This window comes from Drosophila miranda, chromosome XL (genome assembly GCF_003369915.1).
Source record: "Drosophila miranda strain MSH22 chromosome XL, D.miranda_PacBio2.1, whole genome shotgun sequence".
In the NCBI taxonomy this organism is placed as follows: Eukaryota; Metazoa; Arthropoda; class Insecta; order Diptera; family Drosophilidae; genus Drosophila; species Drosophila miranda.
This window is the reverse complement of record NC_046673.1, coordinates 18,603,611-18,617,014: the sequence shown is the minus strand read 5'-3', so window position 1 is coordinate 18,617,014 and position 13,404 is coordinate 18,603,611. Positions and strand designations below refer to the sequence as shown.

At 47.6% G+C, this 13,404-nt stretch overlaps 1 protein-coding gene across 17 annotated transcripts in view; it reads right to left on the bottom strand.

The window, feature by feature from the left end:
- Positions 1–13,404, bottom strand: part of LOC108162264 (potassium voltage-gated channel protein Shaker) — a 147,057-nt gene that overhangs the window by 30,681 nt on the left and 102,972 nt on the right. The gene's annotated exons all lie outside the window — the stretch shown is intronic.

The following is a 13,404-nucleotide window of genomic DNA, read 5'->3' as shown; positions in this document are numbered from 1 at the left end:
GTACGGCCTGGCCAAGAGGTGGTTAAGCTTCAAATTCTCAAATTGTATTCACTGCGCTCCGCACTCAAAGTGGTCGTTGCCAGCACCACCAGTCCAGCCTGATCCCAACCTGGCCAACGAAGTCCATATCCATTTCCATGTCCAAGTCCATGTCCCGGCCCAGAGATACGACATAGAGATGGGCTGGCAATATACTTATGTTTACACTTGTAATTGGAATTGTATTACATTCCCATATAAAAACGAACAGTTCCGCCCCCCAGCTGGCAGTGTGCCCATCCTCGTGCTTCGTGCCTCCTCTCCTGTCTGCCTGCAACCTGCAACCTGCAACCTGCGCCCTGCACTCCCCATCTCTGGTTGTCCTTTATCGCTGATGTTGCTGACAATGTGCAATTGTTGCTGCGGTTGCTGCTGGCAATTTTCCGGGGCCCAGAAGCGGACCCACAGCCAGACCCTTAGTCAGGCAGAGGCACAGGCACAGGCACAGGCACAGGCACGAGCATGGCAAGGATTGCTGTTGCCTGTGCTACATGCCTGAGTATTTGGCGCCGTGCCGTGGCATTTAATTAAGCGTGTAAGTGCACGACAGGCAGTCGCTACACCCACTCTTTGGTCTTTCAGGGGTTAACATATGGACGGGAAGAGAGGGAGAGATGGGCATGGGTATGGGCATGGGGATGGGGGATAGCTATGGCTAGAAGGAGCTATGGGCAAAGTGCATTCTCGTACAAATTGTTTGTCAAAATACAATTTTCTCCCTAGGCCTCTTCCGCTGCCTCCACTTCTTCCTTCGATTCGCCTCCCTGCTTTTCTGCTCTCATGGATATGGAATGTACTCGTATTCGGTACAGTCGAAACTGCTCTCTGGCAGATGTCCGGCTAAAGGAGGCAAACGGGGAACGAATACATAAACATGGAATCGGAATCGCCCTTTCCCTTTACAATGTACATACGATTATATCGTGTAGCTGTTTCCGGTGGGATCAGATGTTCGTAAATATATCATCTGTGGGCTATAATCCTATGAATCTACAAACATCATATGCCCGAGTCCCATTATACTACGGTATACAAATGTATAGCTAAAGCTTTGATGATTTTCGTGATCCAGTGCCATTTGATTACAACGCGATACACAGGGAATATTTGATATACGAGTATGCATAGAGAGATGTTCGAGGAATGCTAGTGCTATTGCCAGTTAATGCTTAAGTTGGCCAATCGAAACATGGCGATGCATTGCGGGCAGTAAGTGCCTCAGCCTAGTGTCAGAAGTGGCATGTGGCAGCCACTCAAAGCGGTAGAGAGAGAGAGAGAGAGAGAGAGAGAGAGAGAGAGGGACACAGATAGAGAGTTCAAAAGGCCGGCATCGGGTAAAGTCGGTCAGAGTTCGTTCTTTGCGAATGTCAACAAACAATTTGGCCAAGGTGTATTACTGTATTACTGTGTGCGTTTGTGTGTGTTTGTGTGTGTGTGTGTTTGTATATTTATTTTACTCTTTGGCCCCTTTATGCACCTGTGTGAGGGAGGGCCGTATGCCATATGCACACACGTACAACTATGTTGTGTATCCATGTGTGTGTGTAAATGTCAGTCAGGATTTTATTCATACTTTTACTCTCTGGCTTTGGCTCCTTCCGTTCCCCTCCCCTCCCTACCCCACCCTTCCCTCTTCCCATTCCTCTTGCCGTCCCCCTCTATCGCTATCTTAATCTCTCTTTTCCATCCTCTTTCTCTCTCTCTTTATATAGGTCAGCGGCACGGCACTTTGGCAATTGCTGATGCCTGATGCGGCTGTGACGTCATTGTCGCCTCCTTTCCACATGCCGCCGCCAGTCGATGCGATGCGCTGCGATGAGTCGCTGGTGCAGCGACCTATTTACAACACATCCAGTACATATGTACTGGTGTGCGTCTGTGTGTGCACTTCCGCATGCGGTGCGGCAGGTGCCGCTGTGGATGTTGCATAAGCCGAAAGCAGATACCTGCCACTGCAACGTGGAGTGCAAGTTGGAGAGACTGAAGTTCAATGCAATGGCAAAGCCGAAAATCAAAGCGTAAATCGCCTTGCCCTGAGATCTGGGTCCTAGGATACTCGACCGCTCTGTGAGTGTCTGTTTCTGTGTGTGTGTGTGTGCAGCTCTTTTTCTGTCTTCTCTGTCTGTGCGGATGGTGGATGCCGGTCAAGGCAACGACAGAAAGCATGCCTCATGCCCCATGCCTCCTCACCCAGTCATTCGGACTATTTTTAGCAGCATCATCGTCATCATCTGCTGAATTTTATGAATTAATGGAGAAAGGAATTTAAGGCACACTCACACACACACACACTCGAGGGACACAAAGGAAGCCGAAGAGAGCCTTGAACTGATGAACACTCACTCAGTCGCTCAGTGGCTCAGTCACTCAGTCACTCAGTCGCCCCTCATCGACTGCCTGCTTATGCAAGCTGGCATATGCCTATGATGCATTCTCGTGCGAGTTTGTGCTTGCAACTGTGTGGCATCTTCAAGTTAATCAACAGACCCAGTCAGCAGCTGGCGAAGGATTCCAAGCAGCAGGAGGACAAAAAAATGGCTCACACTATTGAGTGCTTGATAATTTAAAGACGTACTTTTAATGTAGAATTTAATCGCAGATCCTACAGGAACTACATTTACCATTACCTTTCCAAAAATGTATGCACATATGCTTAAAGTGCAGGTATTCTGATAGTAACTTCCATTCCAAAGTTGCATTTCTAAGATTGCATCAACGGATACGTGGATATATTCGTACCTGGATATGGCAGGAAATGTAAGCAGTGCAAGGTGAGAGCGAAACTCATTTCGCGCTGACGTCACAAACGGCATTCGAATGGCAAAAGTTGTGAATACGAGTATGAATGAATGAATCGAAAAGGTGTGCATGCCCCTGCCCCTGCCCCTGCCGCTGCCTCTGCCCTCCTTTGGGGATTTGCATTTCACACTTTCCGCAGAGCTGAAACGGATTCCACGGCTCTGATTCGGTGTCGGATCCGATGCAATCAATCGTCAGACGGAGATCGGGAAAGGCAAAAGGCAGAAGGGCCTCACGGTCAGAGAAGCGGAGTCGAGTTATGCAAATCGTTGGCCTGGGCCGGGGCCCCAAGTCGGACCCAGAGCCGGGACACCAGGCAGCAGGCAGCAGGCACCTGGCCACGACTGACGGACGGACGGGCGGACGGACGGGCGGACGGACGGACTGCCCCGCCTGACCTTGGCCAGTTGCGTGCACAATTTGTGTGGGTTTTCGCTTTGTTTTATTTTGTTGTTTTCCGTGTTTCAGCTGCTGCCTTATTTTTTGTGCAGTTTTTGCTTTTCGTTTTCATTCTTGTTTGATGCGTTCTGTTTTGGTGTTTTTATTTTTGGCAACCATTTCACGGGTGCAGAGCACAACATGCAACCCATGGATAAAGAACGTTGCTGCTGTTGCTGTTGTGTTCCATTTGTGGCCCCGTTCGGGGGCTCTGTTTGCAGTGGCGTTGCTGCTGACTGGGAAAAGGTGGCAACGGCGGCAAAGGTGGCAAAGGAGCATTGAAGTGGAGGTTGAGGGCCAAAGGGCTGAATGACTGAATGGCTGAGGAGAATGATTGTGTGCACGTCAGGCATTTTAAGCATGTTCCGCTATTTGAAACTTTGAGTCGTTTATTATCCGAAATGGAAGAAAACTAAGGATAAAGCCAAACACAGCACGTAAGCAGATGGGGACGACGGGGGGCATGGTCTAATGGGGGAAACTTGTTAAGCGCGCAATTTAAAAACTTCGCCAAAGGTGAAACTTTCTCGGATGTCTCAAGTGCGCTAAGGAAGTGGCTGCTAGATGGTAGATGTGTCGAGGGGTGCGGGATGTGGTGGTGGGCACGGAAATGTCTGTAATAAGAGCGTACCTCAAATACTATTCATTGATCGATACCCATGGAATAAGGATAACGAACAGCGTGTCTATCGAAACGATCAAAGACTACTTATCGATACTGATCGACTGATCTACTGTACATCTAGCGATACGTGAATCTATTAAAATGGTTGCTAAAAAGCAATATGCTCTCCATCATCAACCTTCCAATGTCCTTCATTCCTTCACTTCATTCAATTGTAACAACAATTGACTTCCATCGAATCGTCGTAGCTCTTCCTGAACTGAAACTATTCGGCTCGGCATCGAATGCATTACACATATTATCAATGTGTGGGCTCTGATGAATGCAATCGAATCGATTGCGAACCGAAGCCCACTATAATCCCATCACAGAGCCCCACGGCCATTGTCACGACCATTGTCACTGACCAGCACCAGAAATAGACTTAAATTTGTTCCAACAATCGAATAAATTTCGGCCCCAGGTCCCCCTTAGGAATACAGGAGCTCGGATCGATTGTTACGCTCGGTCCCAATCAAAGTAATCTCCGTTCAATTTGTTAGGTTGCCCCAAAAACCATTTAATGGCCATCCCTCTATCCCTTATTTTTTGTGTGGTTTTAATTTTAATGCAGTGCACGCGTAAGGGCTGGCACGGGGCAGTCGGGGGGCAGATGAAGCATGTAAACACAAAATGGAGGAGGAAAAGTCAAGCGAGCGAAAGCGACACAAAAGCGTGCAGAGAGCAGAGAGCAGACAGTAAACGAGACACACAATGGCCGACCCATAAGCCAAATGCATATGCGTGTATGTGTGTATTTGTATGTATGTATGTGTTAGTGTATGTGTGTGTGTGTGTGTGTGTGTGCTCATTGTGCTTGCTGTTCGCTGTCCATTGTTCATGGCTTTGTTGCCTGACGTTGACGTCGCTTGTCGCCTTGTCGCTGCCAGCAGTTCCAGCTGTGGCACTAGCACTGGCACTGGCACTGGCAGGCAGCAGGACCCACAGCAGCACCAGCAGCACAAGCAAGCGGGGATCAAGAGTCAAGAACAATGACAGCAAATAGCAAGCGGCAAGCAGCAAACACTGTCAGAGAAGTCAAGTTGCAATTGTTTGGCCGAGAGTAAAATGGCAAAGTGAAAGTGTAAGCCTCGTCAATCAGCAACAGCAGTAGCAAGTAAGGCTAGGGGCAGGGGCAGGGGCAGGGGCAGGGGCAGGTTTAAGGATAAGGACAAGGGCAAAGGATTCAGCGTCAGCGATTAACTCGGCCATCAATTGAAACCCATCAATGCTGCGCTGCGGGAGCTTCATGGAACTCCACCGCCAGTCCCCCAAAGCAAAGGAAAGGAAAAATATAAGTAGGCAAAGGAAAGGGAAAGGGAAAATGCTACCCGGCCAATCTGAAGCAGCTACCGCACTTCGTTGTGTGTCTCCCCATCGATAGGCAGCATCATTATCAATGTCAAACTCATGTCAATTCGTTGAGACGATTACAGGATATCATCAAAGGATATTGTTATGTCTCCATCGGGGGGAAGAGTCGATTGTGGATTGTGGGTGCTGTGGGGGGGGGGGGGCTGATGTGGCGGCATGTTAATGATATTGATGCGGTGGCACTTCTGTTTGCTGCCACTGCCACTGACGCGCTGCTGTTTCTGTTTCTGTTGCTGTTTTTGGGAAGCTGTCAATGTCACATTGCGCATACGCCGCATTGCCCTCCTTTGGCTTTCCCTCTGTGTGTCTGTGTTGTGAGTGTGTGTGTGTGTGTATCTGGATGCGTGTGCCTGTGTTTGAGTGTGCATCTGCATTGAGCAATGTAGCATTCGTGTCATCATCATCAGCTTCATCTCCATCATTATTATCTGATGAGGACGCCTGCTCCTGGGCAGGAAATGAAAATTGCGCGGAATGGTTTCGTTGTACGAGTATCTGCAGAGTGCATTGGGTCACTCCATGCCGCACTCCCTTGCCGCATCCTAGGCCCACGGCCCATGGTTCCCTGGAGGTTCCCTTGGAACCCTCTCTTCAGCTGTCCGCAGCCCAAAAGAGTTCAACGCTTAAAATAATTTACAAAGCAGCACAACAGAAGGCTCTACAGAATGCTCAACAAGGGCTGTAAGAGGCTCTTTAAGCGCTACAGATATTTTGAGAGATTTTTAAAGAGTTTCCATTGGGGTTTCCACAGGATATCTTTGATTTATATACGTATAATAATCGATATTCGATAGTGCATAAATAGATAGAGATAATTTTGGTGTATGGATATTACCTATCGCGCAGAAGAGGGGGCGAGGCGGTGGATAGGTTTTCACCGCTCAACGGTTGCTCCTGGCGCGGTCGTAGAACTGGTGTGAGGCCCCATCTCTCGATGAAATCGATGCGGGAAATGGTTGGAGACGAGCAAGTTGTGCGAATTTCTAACTGCGCCAATGCTCAGCGCAGGCGCAGGCGCAGCCCCGGCCCCGATCTCCTCGGGTCTCGGGCAATCGTTGGCCTCCGATCTCCACTCCTCGGCTTCCCGGACTTCCTGCTGCCTCGCTCCGATCGTCGGCTTCCACGTTCAGCTCCACTTTCTTGTGTGTGGCTCGGGACTCTTCTCTGACCTGAACCTGGCTTCTGCCTTCCTTCCTTTGGATCCTGTTGGCTGCCTCCTTCTTTTTCTTCTGTGATTTGTCCCGCTGCTCCTGGCCGGTCTGCTGTGCTTCCCTCTTCATGGAGGATCAATGGTCATTGATCCCTCTGCTGTTCCTCTAGCTCTAGATGTCTCTTTCGCAGTCTTGGCCTTGGGCTCGACTGGCATTTGGCACTTTTTGGGTTTGTTGCATTTCTTGTAGATTTCTTGTGTAAAAAGCAAAAGTAAAGCGAAGCCCTTCGATCATTTTTGTTTTTATTTTGTGTGGTTCTTGGTAAGATTTCGTTGAGTTTCAGTTTCAGTTTTGGTTTAGTTTCGGCGAAGACTTGATTTGGATTTTGATAGTTCGTTCTGTTGGCTGATTTTTGTTAACATTTTGTTTCGGGCTTGGAGACTTCCCCGTCGACTTCTCAGCGCTCTCCGACTGGGAGTGTTCTTTCGGAAATGCGGCTAGGCCAGTGCATTTTCCTCTCGGCTGTTCTCGGCATTGCTTTTGCGGTTTTTGTACGTTGGTGTCGGGGTCAGCATCAGTTTTCCTTTTCCATTTTTGCATTTGTCACATGTTTCTACTACATATATCTATATACATATATATTTTATCTATTACAATTTGTTTCTGGTTTCTGTTTTTTGGTTTAGTTTTTGATATGATTTGATTTCTGCGCGATGGATTTTTGATTAGTTTTTGACGCCAAAACACTTACACATTCGGCATATTTGAGTTTCACTTTTTGTGTTGCAAACCGGAAACAGCAAGTGAAAATGTTAATTTCCGCTTTTAGGCGCAGTTCTCACACGTACACACACACACGCACACAAGCACAGCACAGAGACGTACATGTGCTGTTTTCAATGTGTTGTAAAAATAGGCTCAACGATTATTTGTCTTTTTTCGGGAGAGCCAAAAGAAAGCCGAGACCGAAACAGAAGCTGGCAATGCGGGTGCGTTTCCAAGAGAAAGTAGAGAGTGGGGAGTAAAGAGTGGAGACAGAGAGAGAGAGAGAGATACAGGAGGGAGGTGGCAAATCGGAGAAAGTGTGTGTCAGAGAAAGAGAGAGAGAGAGAGAGGAGGCGAGGTGGCTATGTGCCTTGAATGTCCTTTACCTATTGATTTTCAGACCCGCACCGACACCTCAGTCTCGATTTTCACTTGTATTTATGTTTATTTCTCTTTGTCTTCATCTACATTCTACACTCCCAACACTTTCTCTTTACTCTTCGCTTCTCTCTCTCACTCGCTCTCTTTTTTTTTCAAAAGGGGGACACTCTTTCGCTCTGTTCGCAATAAAAACTATTGGCACTGATTGAGATTGTTTTTTGTTTTTGGCGCGACTTTTCTTTGGTTTTTGTTTTTGTTGTTAGTTGGGAAGAACAACCTTGAACCTTTCGAATGGATGGTGCCCCAGGAGCAACCGAATGTGGGCTGAGCTGCCGCACAGGTAAGCACACACGCACGCACGCACACACACACAGAGATAGAGAGATAGAGAGAGAGAGAGGGATTTATCCTGGGTTATAAATACAAGGGAAGTGCCTATGATGGTCCACGCCAACTGCTAGCTGCTGCTGCCTTTATTTTTCCACCTATTTTTGCACATTATTTCTAAATTTGTAGAAGTTTCCTCACGCGCCCGCACACACTTTGCTGGCCGTTCAGGACATCATCCAGCTGCACTCAACTTTCACTTCACGGCACACGACAAAAGCGACAAAGTGACACAAAAAAACTGTAAGTGTGTCGGCGACCAATACTTTTTGGGAGTTGAATTCGAACGCAAACAACACTAAAAAGGAAGCCAAATGGACACACAAGAGGATGGAGGATGGAGGATGAGAGTAGAATAAGTGGCAGTGGAGGTAGTAGTAGTATGTTAGTAGTAGTAGAAGAGGAAGAAGCTGCTGTCGCTCCTGCTCTGGCTGGAGGATGTTCTTCTGGCTGTTTGATTTGTATTTTCATATTTTTCGTGCGAGTGCACGAGGAGCATTGCTTGAGGGGCCTTCCAGTGCGGGTGCGGGGGCGGGGGCGCCCGAAAAAACATTCGCCCCCTGGAATAAGCGCGCAAAACGTGGAGACAAACCCGAGAACCAAGCGAAACGAAGCGAAACGAAACGCAACGATGGCAACTGAAACGGAACGCAGTGAAACGAGACGAAAATGGATAACGAGAGTGGACTGGAATGGAACAGCTACAACAAAAACGAAAGAACGAAAGGACGAAAGGCGACAAATGCTGGGCCATAAGTGGCAAGCGAGAAATTGAAGCGTGTAAGCGCTTAACTGGCGCTGTAATGGCACCAACACACCCACACACACACCGAAAGGTACACTCACTCACACAAACAGGTAGTATCTGTGTGTGTATAACAAAACACAGCAGCACGAGGGCAAAAGCTCTCGTGAGTCATGGCTAGAATCGAGCGAGCAGCAGCCAGAGAGACAGAGAGGGAGAGAGAGAGGAGAGACCAAGCGACAGAGCGACAGAGAAAGAGGCACGAATGGAACACGATGAAAACGAAACGTATGTAATGGGTCTGTAGTGAGAGCAGGTTGTTTTTTGGGGGCGGCCATGCACAATGGGAAACTTGTTGGCGGATTTATGCAACACCAACACACACGCACACACACACGGAGGACATGCAGAGAGTAAAACGAGACGAGTACGAATGTGAATACGAGCAGAAATACGAAAACGAAACACGAAAGGCAACAACGCACATGGCCCGCTTGTGCGTGTCCTGCGTGCGTGCGTGCGTGCGTGTCCTGCGTGTCCTGCGTTCATTTACCGTTATGCCGTGTGATTCTTTCTCTCTCTCTCTCTGTGTCCCACTCGCTTGTTGGCGTTTCCTGCTTTGTTCGGTGCTTCGTATGGCCTGTCGCCTAGTCAAAGCTTCTTTCTCTCTCTCTCTCTCTCACTCTCTCTGTCAGTGTCCTTCTGCCATTATCTTTGCAGTTATTATCAGACACCTCTTACCTATACATCACCCAAAAACCTGCTCTTTCTTCTCTGTTTTCTCTTCTTTCTCTCTGTCTCTTTCTCTATCTTTCTCTCTTCCACTCGCTTTGCAGTCTGGAGTGTTAAGCAGCTGTCAAGTTTGCTTTTATTTTGTCTCAATTTTCTTCGTTTTTTTGTTTTTTGTTTTTTTGCTTTTTTGCTTTTTGGTTTTTTTTTTGTTTTTTTCGTTGCGTCTGCGTGTTTGCTGTTGTTGCAGCTGTATGTGTGGGTCCCCGAGGGCCGGCCGGGCCGGGCCGGGCCTGTCCTGGCTAGGCCGCGCAGGGCCGGGCTCCTCATTGCCTATGCCCGCCGCCCGCTGGCCCCCCATTCAGCGGCCCACCATCCAACGTCAGCGTCATGAATTTCGTTTCCTTCTTGGGGTCTGATTCTGCTATTTTTTGTCGGTGTGCGCAGTAAATACTTCACCCTCCCCCCCCCCCCCCCCACACCTAAAATCCCATGCCAAGGGAAAGAGAGAGAGAGAGAGATGGAGATGTATAGAAAGAGACATCCACTCACGCCTCTGTGTCGCTTTTGTCTTGTCACGCATTTTATGGAACCCCCAGCCGCCGCCCCCGCCCTAAGAAGGCAACTCAACCGAACTGAGATGAACTGAAGCGAGCTCAACTGAACTCAACTGAATCTAACAGGGCTGAGAACTGGGCTGGCAACTTGGCTGAGAACATGGCTGAGAACTGGGCTAAGAACTGGGCGGAATACGAGCATGTGAAGATGGAGACGAAGATGCAGATGAACTGAAGCCAAAGATGAAGCTGAAGAAGAGGCAGACGTCGAACTAAAGCGGAACTTTCTTGCAAGCAGAGCAGAGCAGACACCGAGGTCTTCCACAGTGGAACTCAAGATGATGAACAGAGCTTGAACCGAACCGAAGGAAGCTGATCATAACATAAATACATCCAAGCCATAAACTGAAGCTAAAAGCTGAACCGAAGCTAAGGCTGAATCTCATCCCAAGTTGCATATTTGCACAGACACAGCTTTTGAATGGAGCTCCAAAGGCGGCCCGAGATGAAGATGCAGCAGCAGAAACAAAAGGCAGGGCTGCCAGAGATGAAGATGGAGGCAAGAACAAAAGGCACAGGTCCAGAGGCCAAAAACAGTTTCCGCTGTAGCTGTTTCCTCCCCTCCCCCCCCCCCCCCCCAGAAGCTAAGTGTAAAGCCAATGCTGAAAGGAATTCGCAGTCACAATGAAGGAGTACAGACTTTAGATTTCTTTAGAAATTAAAGCAAAGTACAGGAAGAGCTGCAGCGACAGAATAAGTATCCTTGACTTAAGGACTCAATGCCAACGGCGACTTGAAGATTATCCGACATATAGCTGCGTCGATAGATCGATGGAGAAATTACAAAACAAATAAATACAAAATCAAGCAATAAAAGAAACATAAAGATAAATCAAATCAATACAAAAACATAAATCAAAATCAACTCAAACAAAAATTAAAGCAAAAACAAAATAAAAATAAAAAAATACATACAACTCCATGGCATCCATGGCATCCATGGCGGATGAGAATGAGATTTCGCTATTCGATCGGTTCTCGATTAGTTATCCAAGGCTTGGCACGTATTCCTGACTTGTCACTGACTGATGCTAATTGATTGATGGTCAAAACTGCATTATGCCATGCGCTGCCCATGCTCTGCGCCCCCTCGTGCCCCCCATGCACCCCATGCCCCCCCCTAACACGATTCCCTCCCGTTGAGCGATTTTTAATCAATTTTGATTAGCTTTTAACGTTGCTTCTCTCCATCGCTCTATCTATGGCTATGTGCTGTGTGCGGTGTGCTTGTACTTGTGTTGGTGCAACAGTTTGAAGCTCATACATCCTGCAGCTTGAGGCAATATCCAGCGGAAGGAAGCCATCTATCAATCGAGTGCAGGAGCGAGTGTGTTTTTGGCATCCCTCGAAGGTCAGCCGGCGGTGTGGGGCCAGGAGGAGCAGGTGACACGGAATTGAGCGTTTGCCAAGAGCGACTGCCAAATTGCAGCCAGGTGAAAAGCGGCCTAAAGCCCTCTACTCTGCTCTATCTCTGACCTCTAATTGATTTTGGCTTGGCACTGGAGCCTGCTGCAGCCAAATCGAGTTCAGATTGCAGGGCCAACAGGGCGTATGATTAGTGCATGCATTGCATACACGTATACGCACTGTGGCACAGGCACGGGCACGGGCACAGGCATGGGTGCTATAATAAGCTCCTTCATACGAGCCTATTCATCTTACTTCTGGTGGGTATTTTACAGAGAAATTGTGGCGTGGCATGAATATAACGCATACACCGCGTATACAGCGGGTAATGCCTTAAATTTTTGTCAAGAAATCCATGAATAACGCGCAAGAATGGGTCAGACATTGAAATTAATAAAATCCATACGCATCGTGGGTAAACTTGTAAGTTTTATAATATCAATCATACGCACTGTGGTGCGGAATAAACTCAGAACAAGGCTCGATTTCAGTTTGAAGTCTGCTGTATCTGTAGGTCTACAATTGAGCAGAAGACTCCCAGCTTCGCGTACTCGCGGAATCTCTCCATGCACGATGCAAGTGTCGTATGTGGCCCCATACATATCTATGTACATATGTATGTGTGCTGGGTTATTTCTTTGAAGGTTAAACAACATTCCTAAGCAGTTCTTTTTCTACCCTTTAAAGAGATTTACACAGGGTCCTGCCCCCATCCTACATGCCACATTCCCATTTCCATTCCTATCTGCATTCGTATCTCTTTTTTTTTTGCTGTTTTTTTCTTTGTTGTGTGTGTCTGTGTCTGTGTGAGAAGATGAACACAAAACACAGAGCAAGGAATGCTAGGGAAAGAGAGTGGGGCAGGCCCACACACACACACACACACATATATATATACATACATAAATATATATAAACAGACACAGGAGAACCAACAGTAGCAGCAAATTGCCTTTGGAACGTCCTTAAGAAGGATATACCTCAAAAATATTGCTTACAGCGGAATTGTTACTGTTACTGCTGATGCCTCTGGGCCTGCCCCTGCCCCTGCCCCTGCTCCAGCCCCAGCCCCTGCCTCTTGCTGTTCAGGTATGCCACTCCGAGGCACTGGAACGGGTGGAGATGCCTACTCAGCTGTTTGGCATCTTAATAACTTTCTCCCACCAACTCGCTCTCTCTCTCTCTCTCTCTCTCTCTCTCTCTACCCCACTGTCTCGTTACCTCTGTGGCTCTCTCTTGCGTGTGCGTATGTGTCTGAGTTGACAATATGTTATGATGGCAACTATACTATTGCCTCTGCCACTGCCACTGCCACTGCCTCTGCCACTGCCACATCCACTATCTGTTGCCCTGCCTATCCTTCTCTGCCTCTCTCGTGGCAGCCACTTGTTTAGTGTCATTTCGTTATAAATACAATTCTGTTGTTGTGTATGCTGTTCGATTTCGATTGCTGAAATGTGTGGCATGTCAGAGGAATCCGGTGCTCGGATCGGGGGCATTCATCATTGCATTCATAGCCCCCTTGGCCATGCACTGCCGACACAATACCATCCACCAATATCATCTATTCTTGCTGCGTTTTATGCAGTAGATATACATACGTACATAGATACAGATACAGATACAGATACAGATATATAAATACTACATATGTACTATGTGGGCATTAAGTGTGTAGTTTTTTCTTTTGAGTTTTGATGTCTTTGATGTGTCAAGGTTAAGCGAACGCACACACACACACACACACAAAGGAGAAGGGTCTCGGGCATGGGCTTTATGTATCTTTATCATTAGATTTATCTCCATTTAAATTGCTTTTTTGTGTCTCCGATTTCCAGCCACACTTTCCCTTTAGTTTCGATTATTTTGACCGCCTTTCGTGGTACTCCACACACCACACACCACTCT